The sequence below is a fragment of the Sus scrofa genome, chromosome X, assembly GCF_054392235.1.
Source record: "Sus scrofa isolate SSC_HxYL_T2T_F1_AM1 chromosome X, Sscrofa_HxYL_maternal_Yorkshire_Landrace_v2.0, whole genome shotgun sequence".
NCBI classification, from domain to species: domain Eukaryota; kingdom Metazoa; phylum Chordata; class Mammalia; order Artiodactyla; family Suidae; genus Sus; species Sus scrofa.
Window position 1 is genome coordinate 68,135,407 of NC_139401.1, and position 20,308 is coordinate 68,155,714.

General features: G+C 45.3%; 1 pseudogene; it reads right to left on the reverse strand.

Annotated features, from left to right (window-relative positions):
• Nucleotides 1-4,092: 4,092 nt before the first annotated feature.
• Nucleotides 4,093-14,537, reverse strand: LOC146394647 (guanylate kinase-like; annotated as a pseudogene).
• Between the last annotated feature and the right edge of the window lie 5,771 nt (nucleotides 14,538-20,308).

The following is a 20,308-nucleotide window of genomic DNA, read 5'->3' on the forward strand; positions in this document are numbered from 1 at the left end:
ACAGGCAAAATAAAGGGAAGTTGATCAGTGCAACAGTTTGAATGAATTGCAAAGCCATTATGCTAAATGAAAGAAACCAATCTCAAAACGTTACCTACTGCTTGATTCCATTTATATGCATTTCAAGAACAATCAAAATGAATCTATAATAGAAATCAGAATGGTGGTTGCCTCTGGCAGGGCTAGGGGATTGACTGGGACTGGATGATGGAAATGGTCTATGTTTTGTTGGGGCAGTGGTTACACAGGTACCTACGATTATCACAATTTGTTGAACTATATGCTTAAGAACTGCACGTTTTTTTTTTTCTTTTTGGCCACACCTGCAGCATGTGGAAATTCCCAGGCCAGGGACTGAACCCATACCACAGCAGTGACCCGAGCTGCAGCAATGACAACACTGGGCTTTAACCCACTGAACCATAGAGGAACTCCAAGACCTATGCATTTTACTGTGTGTTGATTATACTTCAATTTTCAAAATCATGCCCAGGCCCCGCTCCCGACTAATTAAATCAAAATCTCTAGAGGTGGGGCCTGGGCAAGGGCATTTTTTTTTTTTTTTGCTTTTTTAGGGCTGTGCCTTTGGCATATGGAGGTTCCCAGGCTAGAGGTCAAATCAGAGTGGTAGCTGCCAGCCTATGCCACAGCCACAGCAATGCTGGATCCTTAACCCACTGAGCGAGGCCAGGGCTCAAACCCGAATCCTCATGGATCCTAGTCGGGTCTGTTAACTGCTGAGCCACGAAGAGAACTCCCTGGGCAATGGCATTTTTTAAATCTCCCCAGGTAACACTAAAATGCAACAGTCTGAGAACCACTGATTAATATTTCCATTAGTACCACCTTTCCCTAGCAACAAACCCACTCAGCCTCCTTGGTCACAGAAGCTTTTCGAAGGTGCCCATCAGAAAAAGTCGCTCCTATTTTCACCAGCAGAGGTAGGAAAAGAAGGTAAGTGAGGTGAGGGTAGGCACTTATCAATATATCTGGAGGGTGTTTCCTATCAAAACATGAAAACACTGGATCTTATACTTTAAAATGGTTAAAATACTGAAGTTAATCTTATGTGAATTTCATCTCAAGTTAAAAAGTTAAAAAATAAAAACATCAAGAACTTCCTTTGTTGTTTTTGTTTTGTTTTGTTTTGGCTGCATCTGCCCCTCAAGTTTACAGTGAAGAGTCCTCAACCACTAGGCCACCAGGGAACTCCAAGAGCTCCCTTTATTTTAATGACTGTATATTTTCCATTATAAGAGTGCACTTTAATTTAATGGACCAGTCCCCTGTTGATGGATATTTTCCCCAATCTTTTGTTGTCGCAAACATTGCGGCAATAAATATCCTGGTACGTGCATTTTTGTGAATATGTGTGAGGATATCTGTTGGATAATTTTCTAAAAGTGGAATTGTTAGGTCAAAGTGTATGTAGCTTTCTCCTCTTTTTTTTTTTTTTTTTTTGGCTTTTTAGGGCCACACCCTCAACATGTGGAAGTTCCCAGGCTAGGGGGTGAATCAGAGCTGTAGCTGCTGGCATATGCCACAGCAACTCAGGAGTCCGAGCCGTGTCTGCGACTTACACCACGGCTCACGGCAATACCAGATCCCCAAGATCAACCCCTCATCCTCATGGATACTAGTCAGATTCATTTCCGCTGTGCCACAACAGGAACTCCTAGCTTTCTCAATTTGATAGAACCTGCAAAATTGCCCTTCACAAGGGATGAGTGAACTTACATTCCCATCAACAATATATGAGGGTGATTTTTCCTCGCATCTTTGCTAAGTGTTTTCCAACCTTTTGATCTTCATTCTTCTGATTATTAAAAAGTCATACCTCATAGCTGTATTTTGTGTTTCCCCCGAGACTAAGTCTTCACCGAGACAGGTCAAGTGGAGGGCAAGGGTGTTGTTTTGGAGGCAGGGAAGGAGGCAGTTATCCCCCCACATTTCTGCTCTAGCCTAGGGTTAGCTTTATAAAAGTCACCAAGAATTCTGAGAACTCTTAGCTAAATATTTTTTATATAATGATTTTTATTTTTTTCCATTATAGCTGGTTTATCTTAGCTAAATATTAAGGGCTTCCGAATGTCTTTCTTAGGTCCAAACCTCTCACTTGAACCCCAGAGTCCTATATCAAAATCTCCCTCAGATCTCACACTAAAAACATTCAAAATAAAGTACTGGTTCCCAACCCTCAAACCTGATCTGCTCCAGTCTTCCCCACCTCTACAAATGACATCACCATCCTCTTAGTTGCTCAAGTCCCAAACACAGAAACTAGAAACGTTGTCTCTTTTTTGTACCTCATCCAATCCATTACCAAGCCCGGTGGGCTCTATCTCCAACATGCATCCTGAATCTTTCCGACCCTCCACATCTCCCCATCCAACGGCAAACACCCAAGCCTAAGCCACCAGGCATTCACCAATGGCCCCCTAACTCCCCCCCTCATTCCCATTCCTGTCTTCCAGTCCATTTTTCTTATTAGGAAAATCGAATCCGTTCCTCCAACAGCAGCCAATAATCTTTTTAAAAAGTATAAACCAGATCACATCACCCTTTTTCTTAAGACCTTTCAGTGAGTTTACAATGCACTGAAAATGTGATCCTAACTCCTTACTGTGGCCTGCAAGTCCCTAGTGACCTGGCCTGTCCAAATCTCATCCTGTTTGTTCATTCATTTGGCCTCAACCACATTGGCTTTCTTTATCTTCTTGGAACCACCAAGTCCATTTCCATACAGGGTCTTTGCATTTGTTATTCCCTCTGCCAGGAACACTTTCCCCTAAAATTTTAACACGGCTGGCTCCTTCTTCTTATAATTCATATCTCAGCCTCTTCTCCTGCGAGAGCTTTCCTGACCCATCTTGTCTATAGTAGCTAACCCCCCATCCTGTTTATATCCTTTTTTTTTCTTTTTTGGCTACTCTTCAGTATATGGAGTTCTCACGCCAGGGATCAAAGCTGAGTTCCTGTCGTGGCTCAGCGGTTAACGAATCTGACTAGCATCCATGAGGACTCAGGAGTTACAGCTCTGATTTGACCCCTAGCCTGGGAACCTCCATATGCCGTGGGTCTGGCCCTAAAAAGCCAAAAAAAAAAAAAAAAAGGCTGAACTTCAGTTGCTACCTATTTGCAGCAGGAGCCTTAACCCACTGTATAGGGGTTGGGGATGGAACCTGCATCCTAGTGCTGCAGAGAGGCCATTGATCCCTGTGCCACAGTAGGAACTCCCCATTTATATCCTTTAGAGCCCTTACTACAATTTAAAATCATCTCCTTTCTCTGTTTACTTTCATATTGTCTGTTCCTCCTCTAGAACATTCGGTCCATGTCTATCTCCTATACCCACAATACTTCTGGAGCATAGTAGGTACTTAAAAATATTTGGAATGAATGACTAGTTCAATAGTGCTTTCTTGTTTGCAAAGCCTTCTCCTGGTCAAGACTCAGGTTTGGAGATAGAGGCGACTGGAGAAGGAAGGTTTGTTTTTCATCTCCTTGCAGGGAACAAAACTGATTTTAGGGACTTTTAAAGTCTGTGTCTATCCAAATAATTAGCAAAAGTCTTATCTATTCACTAACTAAAGCTCTCCTTCGAAACACTTGGGGAACATCCTTTGAATTATTGCATGTCATTGCAGGCAATAAAACGGCCTTTCTTTGTCAATACTCTCTACTTCAAATTTGTCACTAATTCCAGCTGGCCTCGTCCCAGCCCATCTGAATGACCGAAAGGCAGAGTGAATACAATTTAATCAGTGGCTCAGCCCCCGCGGGATGAAGTGGCGGTGTCTCTGTGGGCCTCATCGCTAAAAGGTGTTCCAGGGGCCGTGATTTTTGCACTGAATAAAGGCGGGCCAGCAGGGCCCCCGCTCATGCGGCGGCGGGGGAATCTGGCAGGCGCTGGCTCCGGGCGGGGGCGAGGCGGGCAGCGAGGGGAGCCGCAGAAAGGCGGGGAGAAATAAATGGGAAAGGAGACAATCCCACGGAAAAGAATAGTCATTGTTCTCATAGCTGGCCCTCGGTTTACAGTGTAACAAACTGTTCCAGCCATTATCTCGTTTCTGCCCCACGACAGACCGAGTACTACACATCTGGTGGTGGCAAAGGGGAAACCGAGGCTCCAAGAGGCGGGTCTGGGGGGGCCGCGATGCCCGGGGGCCCGCTGCGCTTGGTCCCCTGCGCATCTCCCGCCTCCCAGAGCCCGGCGGCGCCGAGGCCGTTGCTATGGCATTTCTGGAGTGTCACAAGTGCCCAGGAAGCATACAAATCGACCTGCGTGAGACATAGCCCTGTGCAAAACAACTTCCAATTTACTCGCAATAATTACCACCCCCAGATAATCGCCTGTACCGGGGCGGGCGAGGAGGGCTTGGCTGGGGGAAGGGAGGAAAGAGGCGAGGGAGGGAGTGAGGGAGGCCGGCAGAGGCTGCCAGCTGAGCCTGGGGTTTCAGGGAGGGGCGAGGGAAATAGAGATGAGGTCTTCCTGCACTTGATACAGAGGAGGGCTCTGTCTTGTGCCTATTGAAGACAAACACAACCTAATAGTTGGCAGTTAAGTTTTATTTGGGGGTGGGGGGGAGCTTACTGAGCACTATAGTCTGTGTCAGCCTCTCACATAGCTCTAAGGAAAGAGGTAGGGGAGGAGCCAGGATATACAGGAATTCTATTTGCCTGGGAAATACATAATGTTAAGCATACATCTTGGGAAAAATTACTGCGAGTCATGAGAATCAGATATCTCAGTTAATTATTTTAGTGCTTTTTCTACATACAGGAAGATGCAAGAGTCCGGGGTCATTGAAATTCTTCCTTAGATATGCATCTTAACTATCTAGGGCCACTCAGTATCCAAAGCAAGGGAAAGTTTTCTGTTTTTCTCCATCTGAATTCCCCTCAGGGTGCACCACGTCAGGAGAGGTTGAGGGGAGGCTTCAGTGGCTGATGGCTTGACGGCAGCAATGTTTGTTGTTTACTAGAATGGGAGGCAACATTCTTTGTCCGCACCTGTCTGGTTCTGGAAACTAGAACGTCCTGGATGGATCATATCAAGGCATTTCATTCAATATGTACTGGGCACTTTTGATGGGTACTTTGCCTGGCACTGGGGATTCAAAGCCATTCCATGATGGAGTAGGTCACAGACTCTTGGGAGACACATACACACAAACACAAGACACACAAACAAGATACAATTATAAGGACCATCATTTATTCAACATATATTTATTAAGCACCAGGCATTGTGCTGAGGATATAGCAGCAAGCAAAACAGACAAACAACTAGGCCTTCATGAAACCCAGGGATGGAACCAGCGCCACAGCAGTGACTAGAGCCATAGCAGTGACAATGCTGGATCCTTAACCTACTCAGCCACCAGGGAACTCCCAACAATTTCTTTTTTAAGTAAAAAAGTGTACTGTTGGTTGATATGTTTGCCTAGGTTCTCCAGAGAAACAAAACCAATAGGATGTGTATTATATACATACAGAGATTCACTCTAAGAAATTGATGCATGCAATTTGGGAGACTGAGAAGTCCAAGATGTGCAGTGGACAAGCTGGAGATCCAGGAGAGCCGATATAGTTCCAGTCCAAGTCCAAAGGCCTGAGCCCCAGGAGAACCAATATAGTTTAAGTTCTAGTCCAAATCCAGAGGCAAGAGGGAACTGATATCCTTCAGGCAGAGAGAAAGAATTTTTCTTCTTCTTCAGCCTTTTATCCTATTCAAGCTTTCAATGGACTGGGTGAGGCCCTCTCACCTTGGAGAGGATAATCTGCTTTTCTCAGTGTACTGTACTGGATTCAAGTGTTAATCTCATCCAGGAACACCCTCACAGACACACCCAGAGATAATGTTTAGCCAAATATCTGGGTACTCAATGGCCCAGTCAAGTTGGCACATAAAATGCTCCATCACAGGAGTTCCTGTCGTGGCTCAGTGGTTAACGAACCCATGAGGACATGGGCGTGATCCTTGGCCCCGCTCAGTGGGTTAAGGATCTGGCATTGCCATGAGCTGTGGTGTAGGTTGCAGACATGGCTCAGATCTGTGACTGCTGTGGCTGTGGTGTAGGCCAACAACTGTAGCTCCGATCCAACCCCTAGCCTGGGAACCTCCATATGCCTCGGGTGCAGCCCTGAAACGACAAAAGACAAAAAAAAAAAAAAAAAAAAAACTAGTTGTCACAGTTGGTGATAAGTGAAAGCAAGGGAGAAAAATGAAACAGGCAAGTGGCAATAGGAAGTGTCGGTGGGTACGGGTGGAAAATTTAAACAGAGTGATGACAAAAGTCTCACTGAGAAGATGTCATTAGAATAAGAATAAAGACTTAAAAGAAATGAGGCAGCAAGCTGTGCAGATTTACAAGAATGCTCCAAGCGGAAGAGACAGTAGATGTAAAGGCCCGGAGACAAGAGTATGTCTGAAAATGTCTGGTGTGTTGTTGGAGGAGCAGCAGTGACTCCAATACAGCCAGAGCAGAATGAGCAAGGGAGAGAGAGCTTGGAGAGAGGCAGAGACAGAGCTCACAGGCCACATAAGGATGGACACTGCAAGTGAAACAAGAGCCACCGAAAGACGGAAGGGAAAGGGGCAGGGCACAACCATTAGAAGAATGACACAGCCATTGAGAACATGACAGAAACTGGTTAGAAACAACTAGGCCCAAGTGGATAGAAGACTTGACTTCCAGTGGACCTTGAGCCTCTTTATGCACTCATTGTAATACATTAGCATATGCTAAGTGACACACCCAGGGATGACATGACAGTTCTGAGGCTGACGTAAAAGGCCAAAAAGTGGGTAGTGGCCCAATTCCTGGAAATCCCCACCATTTCCCCAAGATAGTTGGAATAATCCTCCCATTTATTAGCCATAAAAACTAAGCACCCCATATTTCTGGGCTGCTCTCACTTTCTGAGAGGGTCCACATTCTGCCTACAGAATGGGTTCCTCTCTCTCAATAAAACCTGCTTTCACTTCACTATGGCTCGCTCTTGAATTCTGTCCTTTCTTTCCTGTGAGAAGCCAAGAAGCGTCTCTTGGCAGCCCATCCCAGGAACTCTCCTGAGACATGACCATCCTCTCACACCCCAGGATTTTGAGGCAGAGACATGACATGATTTGAGTTGTGTTTTAATAGGCTTGCTCTGGCTTCTGTGTGATGCATAGACCTGGTTGGTGTGTTGGGGGGTGGGGTGTAAGGAAAAAGGGTGAAGCAGTTAAGATCACTGTGGGTTGGGGGACAGAGCAGTTATGTTAGGGGACCATTGACTGAAACTGCCCACCTTGGCCAGGTGCAATAACAACTGCTTGCACGAGTTGTTTCACAACTGGAGCCCTGATAAAGAACACAATGCTGCCCTGAAAACTAACCAGGAGAATTTGAGAGAGGCCAAAAAGAGGGAGAAGATAACAACCTGCCAGAATTCTTGGTGCTAGAATCTGTCTTGGCTGAGAGATGTGCCTGCCACCAGGAAGGACCCCAAGTCAGATCAAATATGGACCAAGCAAGATGATTGGCCAGAGACAACACAGAAACTAACCATAAAACCTGAGTCTGCAAGCCACATGGCAGATCTATTCTCCTGGGTTCCCTTACCCTGTTGCTCTCTGCCCAGGTGACCCTTCCCAATAAATCTTTTGCTTGGTCTCCTTGGACATTTAATTTCTGAGTGTTAGACAAGAGCTCATGCTTGGGCCCTGGAAGGGCTCCCCCTTCCTGCAACTGTTAGGGTGCCATGGTAATAATCCAGGCGAAAGATGATGGGAGCTTAGACCAGGGTGGCACTTGTGAAGACAGTGAAATGGTAGATTCTGGATATACTTTGAAGGTAGAGCCAATGAGATTTGCTGATAAATCGGACTTGTGATGGGATAAAAAGAGAGGAGTTGAAGGTGATCAAGAGGAAGGCATCTTGGGACAGGCATTGTGGTATAATCCCAAGAGAGTTGAAGTCCACAGGGACTTTGGAGTTAAACTGAGCTAGATCCCTGCCCTTCTCAACTGAGGGACCTTAGGCAGTTTGTTTTCCATATCTGAATCCAGGTTCCTTTACCTATAGAACCTCACAGGCTGCCCTGAAGATTGAATGGGTGGGTTGTGGCTCAGCAGAAACAAATCTGGCTAGTATCCATGAGAATGTAGGTTCGATCTCTGGCCTCGCTCAGTGGGTTAAGGATCCCACATTGCTGTGGCTGTGGTGTAGGCTGATTTGACCCCTAGCCTGGGAACCTCCACATGCTGCAGGTGCAGCCCTAACCCCCCAAAAAAATATTGAATGGGATGAGGTATGTAAAACCACCAGTGTCACAGCTGGCACAGTGTAGGGTGCTCCCTGAGCATTTGCCTGTCCCCCCCCCCCACTTCCCTTTCTGAGGAAGCTGAAGAAGCTTCTAACCAGATTGGAGGGTACTGTAAGGATGAATGGGGCTTTGTTGGGAGGAAAAGATGGACCAAGGGACACATCCTTCACAACAGGCAGGGGGAAATGGATGGCCGGCCTTACTGGATATCCAGGGGTGGAAAAGGATGCAGGAGAATAGGGAGAGCCTGGGAGTAGAAAGAGGTAGAAAGAGTGTGAGGGAAAGAAAGTCCTGTACAAGGTAAGGGGCCCCAACTGGGGCAGTGAGGAGATGGGAGGCCAGCCTTCTCCCTTCTCCCTGGCTCTGCCTTGGGCCAGCCTCAGCTCAGAGGGTCTTTGAAATCATCTGAGTTAAGGGATGCAGCTGGTTGTGACAATGGCATACAAATTCCCAGCACAGTGAGGGGTAGTGACCTCTGTACTGTGTGGAGTCAAATGACAAAGATCTGGTTCAGCTACTGGCCAGGACAGGCCCCCTCCACCCCACCACCCCCTCCACCCCACCTGTACACACACTGATTATGAACATATGGCCCCCAAGGCTTTCCAAAAGAGCAATATTTGCCTTCTGGCCTGAATGGCCCTGGCCTAAGGCCTGCCACCAATGCCCCCTTACTCCCTCAGTCTTTGCACGAAAGCATGAATTCTCCTGACATGGACCAAGAGGCCCACGTCAAGGAACCCACCTTCATCCCTAGAACCACAAACACCAACCCTCTACTTCATAGAAGGCTCTGAGAACAGACTGCCTGGGGTTTCCATCCAGCCCCATCCCTATAAGTTATGTGAACTTGGATGAGGTTCTGGACATCTCTGAGCCTTATTTTTCCACCAAGAAAGATATAAATGATACCTCTTTTGCAGGCTTGAGAAGAGGCTCAAATGGAATTACCTGAGACTATAATCCAGATGCTCTGAGTACTGAAAAGATGGATATTCTACCTGGACACTATCTCCCCAGGTCCCCCAACCCCCAATTCTGCACTCAATACCTCCACTATCCCTAGGTGATTCAGAGTAAAAGTTATCAGAAAAATGTAAAAAGGAGGAGAAAGTCCAACCAAGTTTGGATTTTTCCTGTGATGACTCCTTTGATGGAGTCTTTTGAAATACCGGCTATCGTATTCTTTTCCCAAATACTTTTGTTGTTGTTCCTGCTTTACTGATGCCCTAAGCATTTTGATTGTGCAATTGGGCCCTGGAGAATTTGGATTTGGAAACTGTAATGGGTAGATACATTCTTGTTGACCATTATCAGCTAACACTCGATAGAGTTTACCACCTGCCAAGGAATGTTCTAGTTCATTTTATCCTCACAACAAACCCTATGAGGTTGGCACAACTATTATCTTTTTTTACAGGTGGGAAAGCTGAGAATGAGGGGTGGGGGGTGAATTGACTTGCCCAAATGTCACACAGGTAGTGAATGTTGGTGGAGGTTTTGAACATAGGCAATCTTGCTGTAAAGGCCATATATTTAACAGCAAGGTCCTACTGTATAGCATAGGGAACTATACTCAATATCCTGTAATAAACCTTAATGGAAAAGAATATGAAGGAATGATTAGGATTTGATGCTTTCACTGCTGGGGCTGGGGTTCAATCCCTGGTCTGGAAACTGAGATCCCACATCAAGCCTCTGCATACTGCAGCCAAAAATAAAAAATAAAATAAAGAATATGAAAAAGAGGAGCTCCCACTGTGGCACAACAGGAGTGACAGTGTCTCTGCATCGGCAGGTTCTATCCCCAGCCTGGCACAGTGGGTTAAGTATCCAGTGTTGCTGCAGCTGTGACATAGGTCACAACTGGGGCTTGGATCTGATCCCTAGCCTGGGAACTCCATATGCTGTGGGGCAGTCCAAAAAAAAAAAAAAAAAGAAAGAAAGAAAAAGAAATAATATGAAAAAGAATATATATGAAATAAAGAATATAAAAGGAATATATTGTACACATATACATATATATTCTTTTTTATTATATTTTATATATTTATTATATATTTTATATATATATAAAATCACTGAATCACTTTGCCATACAGCAGAATCTAATATAACATTGTAAATCAACTATACTTCAGTTTAAAAAAAAATTTTAAATACAGGGAGTTCCCACTGTGGCTCAGCAGTAATGAACCCAACTAGGATGCAGGTTTGATCCCTGGCCTTGCTCAGTGGGTTAAAGATCAGTGTTGCCATGAGCTGTGGGAACTTCCATATGCTGCAGGAGCAGCCCTAAAAAGAAAAAAAAAATATTAAATACAAAAGACAGAGAGACTAATCTATTTTTTTAAAAAAAGCCAGCCCCCCCCCCCAAAAAAAACAAAACCAAAAAACCCTGGAGTTCCCATTATGGCTCAGGGGGAATGAACCCGACTAGTATCCATGAGGATGCAGGTTTGAACCCTGGCCTTGCTCAGTGAGTTAAGGATCCAGCATTGCCATGAGCTGTGGTGTAGGTCGCAGGAGTGACTTGGATCCCGAGTTGCTGTGGCTGTTGCCTAGGCCGGAGGGCTACAGCTCTGATTCGACCTCCAGACTGGAAACTTCTACATGCCACAGGTACGGCTGTAAAAAATAAATAAATAAAAATAATTTTTTAAAAGGCCATGTGCTTGGAGTTCCCGTCGTGGCGCAGTGGTTAACGAATCCGACTAGGAACCATGAGGTTGCGGGTTCGGTCCCTGCCCTTGCTCAGTGGGTTAACGATCCGGCGTTGCCGTGAGCTGTGGTGTAGGTTGCAGACGCGGCTCGGATCCCACGTTGCTGTGGCTCTGGCGTAGGCCAGTGGCTACAGCTCCGATTCGACCCCTAGCCTGGGAACCTCCATGTGCCGTGGGAGCAGCCCAAGAAATGGCAAAAAGACAAAAAAAAAAAAAAAAAAAAAAAGGCCATGTGCTTAACCACCACTTTGCTACACTGTCTCTTCGAACGATTGAATCAAACTCTTGTCACACGAGGAGTTCCTGCTGTGGTGCGATGGGATTGGTGACGTCTCTCTAGCTCCAGGATTTGGGTTCCATCCCTGCCCAGCACAGTATGTTAAAGGATCCTGGATTGCCGCAGCTGTGGTATAGGTTGCAACTGTGGCTCACATTTGATCCCTGGCCCAGGAACTCCATATGCTTGCAGGGGGGCCAAAAAAAAAAAAAAAAAAAAAAAAACCAACAAACCTTGTCACACAGGTGAGGGCCTTGTATCCCAAGGGGGGCTGGGATGGGTTGAGAGGATGGGATTGGTTCTCAGTAGCCCTCCCAATGGCTGGAGACCCAGCCCCGAGCCCTCATCCTCGCTACAAAACATATGAGTGCTCAAATTGGCAATGGGGCTGCCCAGTGTCCCTTTTTAAGGAGGTATCTATAAAGTGAGAGAGAGATTTGAACTAAACACCTTCTGGGGAGTTCCCGTTGTGGCGCAGTGGTTAATGAATCTGACTAGGAACCATGAGGTTTCGGGTTTGATCCCTGGCCTTGCTCAGTGGGTTAAGGATCTGGCGTTGCCATGATCTATGGTGTAGGTTGCAGACATGGCTCAGATCCTGTGTTGCTGTGGCTCTGGTGTAGGCCGGTGGCTGCAGCTCTGATTCGACCCCTAGCCTGGGAACCTCCATATGCTGCAGGAGCGGCCCAAGAAAAGGCAAAAAGACTAAAAAAGAAAAAAACACCTTCTGAAGGTCCTTTCAGTTCAAGGAGTTGAAGTCTCAGATCTACCTCAGGCCTGCCAGCTGTCTCCTCCCAGAGGAGCAAGCCAACTCTCAGCACAGTTCCCTGCAGACCCTTTTCTCTTGGTCTTCCCTCAAACGGTGGTGTACATCTGCCCTTGTCTTGTTCACTCTGCACACCTGGGAGACCTCATCCCTCCAGGCTGGAGTCCCCATATTTATCCTGATGTCTGATCCAGACCTCTTCCCTGGGCTCTGGAAGCATGTCTTAAGCTGCTTTGAACCTTTCTGCCTTAGTGTCTCTCACAGACCTTGTGCTCTCCCTGCAGTGTCAACTCCCTGGCTGTCTTCTTCCCTAGGAACTCCTCCTCCTTCTGTGCTCCTCATCTTATTTTTATTTTTTATCTTTTGTTTTTTTAGGGTTGCTCCCAAGCTAGGAGTTGAATTGGAGCTGCAGCTGCAGGCCTACACCACAGCCAAGCAATGCGGGATCTGAGCCGCGTCTGCGACCTATACCACAACTCAGGGCAACACTGGATCCTTAACCACTGAGCGAGGCCAGGGATCGAACCCACAACCTCATGGTTCCTAGTGGGATTCGTTTCTGCTGCGCCACAATGGAACTCCGAGCCTTCTTTATTTCTGCTTTTCATGTCAGCCTGGGCGGCAGCCAGACACTTACCAGGCTCTCCTCTGTCTCTGTGTTCTGCTATAGTAGGAGCCGCTCCAGGACATCAAGTGAGAGTGGCTGCATGAAGTCGCAGATGGGCCACAGGTCAGTCCTTTTGATGTTGCGCAGACCCTGTAGGTCCACATCCAGCACAAAGTTGCCATTCATGGCCTGCACTGCCCACACAGCTGCTTTGCTGGTCCCATACAAGTTCCTTGAGAACTCTGAGAGCTTGATGAAGTCTCCAGCAGCAATGTCCCAATGCATCACTTCCCTGGTCCCAAAGTAGGCATGGGACACACTGAAGCCAAAGATGCTGCTGTGTTCCTGCAGGAATCTTTTCAGTAGGGTGCTCTTCCCAGCCCCTGCAGGCCACTCAACACATCGGGGCCTTGGTCCTGACATCCCTTGGGTGTCTCAGGCCACAGGGGTTTTACAAGCTGTCTGGGGCTTCCTGTGCCAGGAGAATTTCCTCCTATATTTTGAAGAAGTCTGAGGTGGCCCGGCCCAGGGCTGCTGCAGCCAGCCCAGCCAGTGGGGCCACAGCACAAGCGGCTGCTGGAGGAAATGTATGGCCTCGGTACACTTCTTAACCTCTCTAACCTGCAGTTTTCTCATTTGTAAGTAGGACAGGAGTTCCCACTGTGGCGCAATGTGATCGGCAGCCTCCTTGGGAGCCCTGGGACACAGGTTACATCCCTGGCTGGCACAGTGGGTTAAGGATCCAGTGTTGCCGCAGCTGTGGCTGAGGTCACAACGGCTGCTCGGATCTAATCCCGGGCCTAGGAAGTCCATATGCCGAGGGGTGGCAAAAATAAATAAGTAAATAAAGAAATAAATAGGAGTTCCGGTTGTGGTTCAACTGGTAATGAACCCTACTAGTACCCATGAGGATGTGGGTTCAATTCCTGACCCTTGCTCAGTGGGTTAAGGATCTGGCGTTGCCATGAGCTATGGTGTAGGTTGCAGACTGGTTGTAGGTGTAGGTTGCAGATCCAGTGTTGCTTGGCTGTGGTGTAGGCCGGCAGCTGCAGCTCCCATTCGACCCCTAGCATGGAAACTTCCATGTGCAGTGGGTGCAGCCCTAAATTTAAAAAATTAAAAAATTAAATAAAATAATAAAATAAAAAAATAGGACAACTGCAACAGCGAACTGGTAGGGTTGTTGTGAGGTTGAGAGGTGATAGTTCAGGGAATGCACTGAGTGCCCTACCATGAAGTGCTTTAATCATTCACTGTAAGTGAGATCTTATGATTGTAAAGTTAGCAGTATCAGTCATATAAACTTACTGATCTAATCAACAGATGATGAGTAATTATGATTAATAACACCATGGATTTTCTTATAGTATACTATAAGAAATACATTATTATTATTAGGTTGTTACTGTACTAATTTGGATTTTATGATTCCTTCCCCAGCCTCACCTCTCACAACTCCCCCTACCCCAACACCTTTTCCCTTCCTTTCATTGCCACAAACTCTTATCTCTCAGCTTTCTTGATCTCTCCCTGGAAACTTCTTGGCCTCATCTGTGGCATGTGGGAATGCTGGGGCTGGGGATCGAGCCCAAGCCAAAGCAGGAACCTGAGCCACAACAATGATAACACCAATCCTTAGCCCACTAAGCCACCAGGGAACTCCTCCCTGGAAATTTCTTCTCTCCCATCCTCTGATTCCTCCATCCCTTTTTTGCATTGCTAAGTCCTTTCTAGTATCAGCTCAGGCATCAATTTCTCGGGAAGCTTCCCAGCCCCTGGCCCAGACCACTGTAGATGGCTCCTCCATGGGCCCCCAGAGCACCCTGTGCATCTCTTCTCAAAGCCTCCATCACGCCATATTTATAAGCATTTACCTGTGAGACTCCTGGTCATCAGTTTGGTGAGGAGCTCTGTCTTATTCACCACTCTATCCTAGGCTCTTAGGACTGCTAGGCACTTAGTAGTTGTCTAGTGAATGTTTGCTGAGTGAAAAAAAGACTGGCATGAATCCTCCCCTGCAACCCTCCTCGACCTCCCTTCAGGGGGTCTAAGGCCCTGGGCCAAATCTCTTCAAAGCCAAAAGCTGCTAACTGAGCACAGAATCAGACTGAACCCAAGTGGGTGGGTTGACCACCTGGTCACAAGAACTTTCTGTCTCTGGCCTAAAGGTATTGCTGTCTCTGGGTTCATAAACCTCTCACTCCCTGTGGGCTTAGTGAAGGTGTGGGTGTTAGTGGCAGGGGATGACTTAGGGCAAGTTGACTCACCTCCCTGAACTTTATTTTTGTCATCTGTAAAGTGACAAATAAGGCCCACTTGGCAGGGTCATCATGGAGATCCACTGAGATAACACATGGAGGTGCCTTGTATATTGCAAAGGGCTGCATATAGCACTTGATGACGCTCAAACACAGAAAATGTGCCACTCTTTAGCCCAGCTCTTTTCAAGATCCCATGTAGACAAGGGTCCTCCTGTTTATACAGTATTATCTCCAGCAATCAGGTTATAAGTGATTGACATTATCTCTTTCTTTATATTTGGCAGATTCCCAGCCTGTGGCAACATGCTGGTCACCATAGGGACCTGAGAAGCACCCTTGTCTCATTGGTACACATTTACAAACCAACCCTTAAAGTGGATTATTCTGCAGAAGGCTGATCTCATCTACTCAATGTTGATTGTATTAGTTCTAATTTCAGAAGGTGGCATTTACTGACCTTGTCCCCTTAAGCACAAGAAAAAACCGTGGCTTCTGTTTTTTTTTGTTTTTGAAAGTGAAAAAGTACAGGTGTGCTTGGGTAACAGTAAGGAAATGAGACAGATGGAAGGAAGGGTTTATAGGGGAACAGAAGGGTATACCTTTCATTCATTCATTCATTCATTCAGTACCCACAATGTGCCAGTTACCAGCTATATACTGGGGATACAGGGGTGAGCAAGATGAGTCTTAAGGACCTTGAAGTCTTCTGGGAGAGACAGATAATTAGACAATTATAATACAGTGAGGTAAATTCCAGGATGAGTAGAACAGGTAAGTGGTGCGCCGTGGGCCCCTAATCTTCCCAGAGGTCTCCCAGAGAAAGCAACATCTCAGCTGAGATGGAAAGAATGGATACGAGTCAGTCAGAAAAACAGGGGAAGGCCATATAGGAGACTGGAATGAAAAAAAAATGTTCCTGGAAGAAAAAAAGTGTCCAAAGAATATGAAGAGAGACAAGAAGAGGGTAAATTCGAGGGCCTAAAAGGAAATCATGGATTATAGGAATAGATGCACTGTGGGGCAGGAGGAAGAGAAAAAGGGACACGCTGAGGAGGCATTCAAGAGGAAACATCTGGGGGGCAGGTGACCATGTGGGTCTGATGTGCAAGAAAGAAGTTCTGGGAGTTCCTGCCATGGCGAAGTAGGTTAATAAGACGGCCGTGGCTCCGGTTGCTGAGGAGGTGTGGGTTCAATCCTCAGCAAGGCACAGTGGGTTAAAGGATCAGGCGTTGCCATAGCTGAGGCTCAGATTCTATCCCTGTCCCAGGAACTTCCACATGCCGTATGTGTGGCAAAAAAAAAAAAAAAAAAAAAAGAAAGAAAGAAAGAAGGAAAGAAGAAAGAAAGAAAGAAAAGAAGGAAGGAAGGAAGGAAGTTGTCAGGAATAGAAACCTGGAAGATAGGAGCTAGTGTATTGTTCTCTCTTGAGAAAATACCTTAGGACCACATTGGGGAGGGTTTGCAGTAATAACCCTAGGTATGTGGACCTGATTCTACAGGCAGTGCATTTGAACAAGAGGTTTTGAAGAGGAAGTGACACAATTCAAATTGGTCTCTAGTGGGAGGAGAGGGAGTTGCTTGTGATGGAGGTGGTTGAAAGGATGGAGATGGAGGCATGTGTGAGGGGTCCTGAGGAGATGCACTCAATAGTACTAGGGCAGCCAACTGGATCTCATAGCAAGACATACAGTGTTGTGATGAAATGGGCTCATACAAGCTCACCAGCGCCAATTGTAAATTTTGTAGGTATTTTCTGAGCCACTTGTTAAAAATAGCCATTATTAAAAATGCAAAAGGCGAAGTTCCTGTCATGGCTCAGCAGGTTGAAAACTCGACTAGCATCCATGGGGATGTGGGTTTGATCCCTGGCCTCACTCAGTGGATTAAGGATCCAGTGTTGCTATGAGCTGTGGTGTGGGTAGCAGACACGGCTTGGATCTGGCGTGGCTGTGGCTGTGGCATAGGCCATGGCACAGATGAAGCCCTAAAGAGCAAAAAAAAAAAAAAAAAAAAGCAAAAGGGTGAGGGACAAGATAGGGGTATGGAATTATTATTATTTTTTGCTTTTTTGTTTTTTAGGGCCATACCTGCAGCATATAGAGGTTCCCAGGCTAGGGGTCCAATTGGAGCTGTAACTGCTGGCCTACACCACAGCCACAGCAACACCGGATCCTTAACCCACTGAGCAAGGCCAGGGATTGAACCTGTATCCTCATGGATCCTAGTCAGATTCGTTACTGCTGAGCCACAACAGGAAATCCCAGGGGTATGGGATTAGCAGATACAAACTATTATTTATAAAATAAATTAGTGACTAGGATATATTGTACAGCACAGGGAAATATAGCCTTTATTTTGTAATAACTTTAAATGAAGTATAATCTATAAATTTTTTATGTGTCTTTTTAGGGCCATGCCTGTGGCATATGCAAGTTCCCAGTCTAGGGGTCAAACTGGGGCTGTAACCACCAGCCTACACCACAGCCACAACATGGGATCCAAGCTGTGTCTGTGACCTACATCACAGCTCATGGCAGTGCTGGATCCTTTACCCACTGAGTGCGGCTATGGATACTAGTCAGGTTCATTACCACTGAGCCATGATGGGAACTCCAACAAAAACATTTTTTATAACATTTTTTAAATACTTTTTTTTTCTGGCCACACCCATGGCATATGGAAGTTCCCAGGCCAGGGAGAGAATCTGAGTTGTAGCTGTGACCTGCCAGATCCTTTAAGCCACTGCCTGGGGCCAGGGATTGAACCAGCACCTCAGCAGCAACCTGATCCTCTGTGGTCAGATTCTTAACCCACAGCACCATGGTGGAAACTCCAGTATAATCTATAAAAATATTGAATCACTATGTTGTACGCCTAAAATTCATATAATATTGTAAATCAATCATACTTTAATAAAAATTTTAATGTAAAATATATGAATAGTAAAAATATTTCTAAATGTTAATAAATTTATAATTAAGTAAATTGTATTAAATTCAAAGGTGATGAATACTAAAAACTCATTACTTCCTAATTATTTTACTACATTTTACTATTATCTATAACCTTGAGGTTATTTGCATCTGTTGCATCCATAAGGTGGAAATGCTATACAATAGCATGCTACTGTGAACCTCTTCCCAGCTGCCTTTTCATGGTTATAGATTGAAATTGCTGTGGAAATTGGTAAACACTACAAATCAGGACTTGATTAATTATTTTGTTGATTGTCTAGAGTTAAGGAAGTGATGGGGAAACTGTTAAAATGCTGATAAAACTTAGAAGTGTATCATGTCTTATTGCCATTACATTGTAAATTGTACAAAAAATTTAAGGAAACATTCTCTCAATATTGGAAAACTATTATCTAACTCAGCAAATAAGTTGTTCACATCACTGACAAATGAGTGAAGCTCTAACATGTGTCTTGGTTGTTTCACTTTTGTTAATGTAAACAAAATATCAACCAACTATCTTTCTTTGTCGATTGCAACCATAAACAATAGGTTGATATGGATACAATTGTGAGTTTGGAAAAAAAAAAATCAGTGAAAACATTCCATGACAATCGACTGGCTATATGAAATTCACAATAAAGAGTCTTATCATCTGCAAATCATTATACATCTTTTATATCAGTAAAATTGAACGATAAACCTACATGTGTGAGGAGACACACTCAACAGGACCACACATTTTTTTCCCCCAGAGAGCTGGATGTTAAAGATTTATTGTTAGAAAAGCTAAGAAAAACACATGAGCATATCCCTAGGAAAATCCTTGGGGTAAACTGAAAAGCAGGGGTTAATAACGCTATAATCTATAATGCAGGCAAAAATTGTTGGTGGCTCAGACCAGGGTGGGAGCAATGCATGTGATAAGTGGTCTGATATTGTTTGGGAGGGAGGGCAGACATTTTACCATTTGTCCCTTTATTGTGAAAAATGTCAAACATACAGAAATGTTGTGACTGGTGTCATGAACCCCATGCACCCATCACCCAACTTCAATATTATCAGTACACAGTCAGTCAATCTTGTTTCATAGTTATTCCTCACCCACTAGGTTATTTTAAAGCAAATTCCAGATTGCCTGTCATTTCTTCTGTAAACCCTTCAGTATGTATCTCTCAAAAAAAAGACTCTTTATGATTATCACCCTAAGAATTATCAATAATTCCTAAATATCACCAAATGTGGATTCCAGATATATTTTGAAGGTAGGGCCAATAGAATTTTCTGATAAAATCATATGTGGAGTGTGAGAAAAGGAGACGAATCAAGAACATGTCCAAAGTGTGGCTTGAGGGAGTTCCCATCGTGGCACAGTGGAGACAAATCCAACTAGGAACCATGAGGTTATGGGTTCGATTCCTGGCCTCGCTCAGTAGATTAAGGATACAGCGGTGCTGTGAGCTGTGGTGTAGGTCACAGACACAGCTCGGATCCTGCGTTGCTGTGTCTGTGGTGTAGGCCAGCGGCCGCAGCTCCAATTCAATCCCTAGCCTGGGAATCTCCATATGCCGTGGGTGCGGCCCTAAAAAAAAAAAAGGCAAAGTGTTACCAATGGGATTTTCTGTGACATTATTAGATGGTGCAGACAATGGATAGAACTGATTGGTGCAGGTAGGGGGCAGTGGGGTGGATATAGTTCTTTCTGTAACATTTGGTGTAGCAACAAGAATAAAGGATTTGGATTTCAAAAAGAGTCAAGAGTGGAGTGCCCATTGTGGCTCGGTGGTAAAGAACCTGACTAGTATCCATGAGCAGGCGGGTTCGAACCCTGGCCCCTGGGCTCAGTGGGTTAACATCCGGCGTTGCTGTGAGCTGTGGTGTAGGTTGCAGACGTGGCTCGGATCCCGCGTTGCTGTGGCTCTGGCGTAGGTCGGCGGCTACAGCTCCGATTCGACCCCTAGCCTGGGAACCTCCATATGCTGCTGGAGTGGCCCAAGAAATGGCAAAAAAAAAAAAAAAAAAAAAAAGACAAAAAAAAAAAAAGATAAGAAAAAAAAATTAAAAAAAAACAAAGAATTCTTAAAAAACCTACAAAGACCCAAGCCATATACAGTTTGGTAACTATAGCTCATTCCAATGATCCTGGCTGCTTTGGCCGAGTCCACTGACACAACCTGGTGTAAGGATGGAAATCTTCCCCACTTTGGGATTAGTTGCTTAAAAAAAAAAAATTCCCTGGAAGTTCCCCTTGAGGCACAGGCAGGTTAAGTTTCCAGCATTGCTGCAGCTGTGGTGCAAGTCACAACTGCAATGTGGATTCTATCCCTGGCCTGGAGAAATTCCACGTGCCATGGATACAGCAAAAAAAAAAAAAAAAAAAAAAAAAAACCAAAAACCTTATGCTAG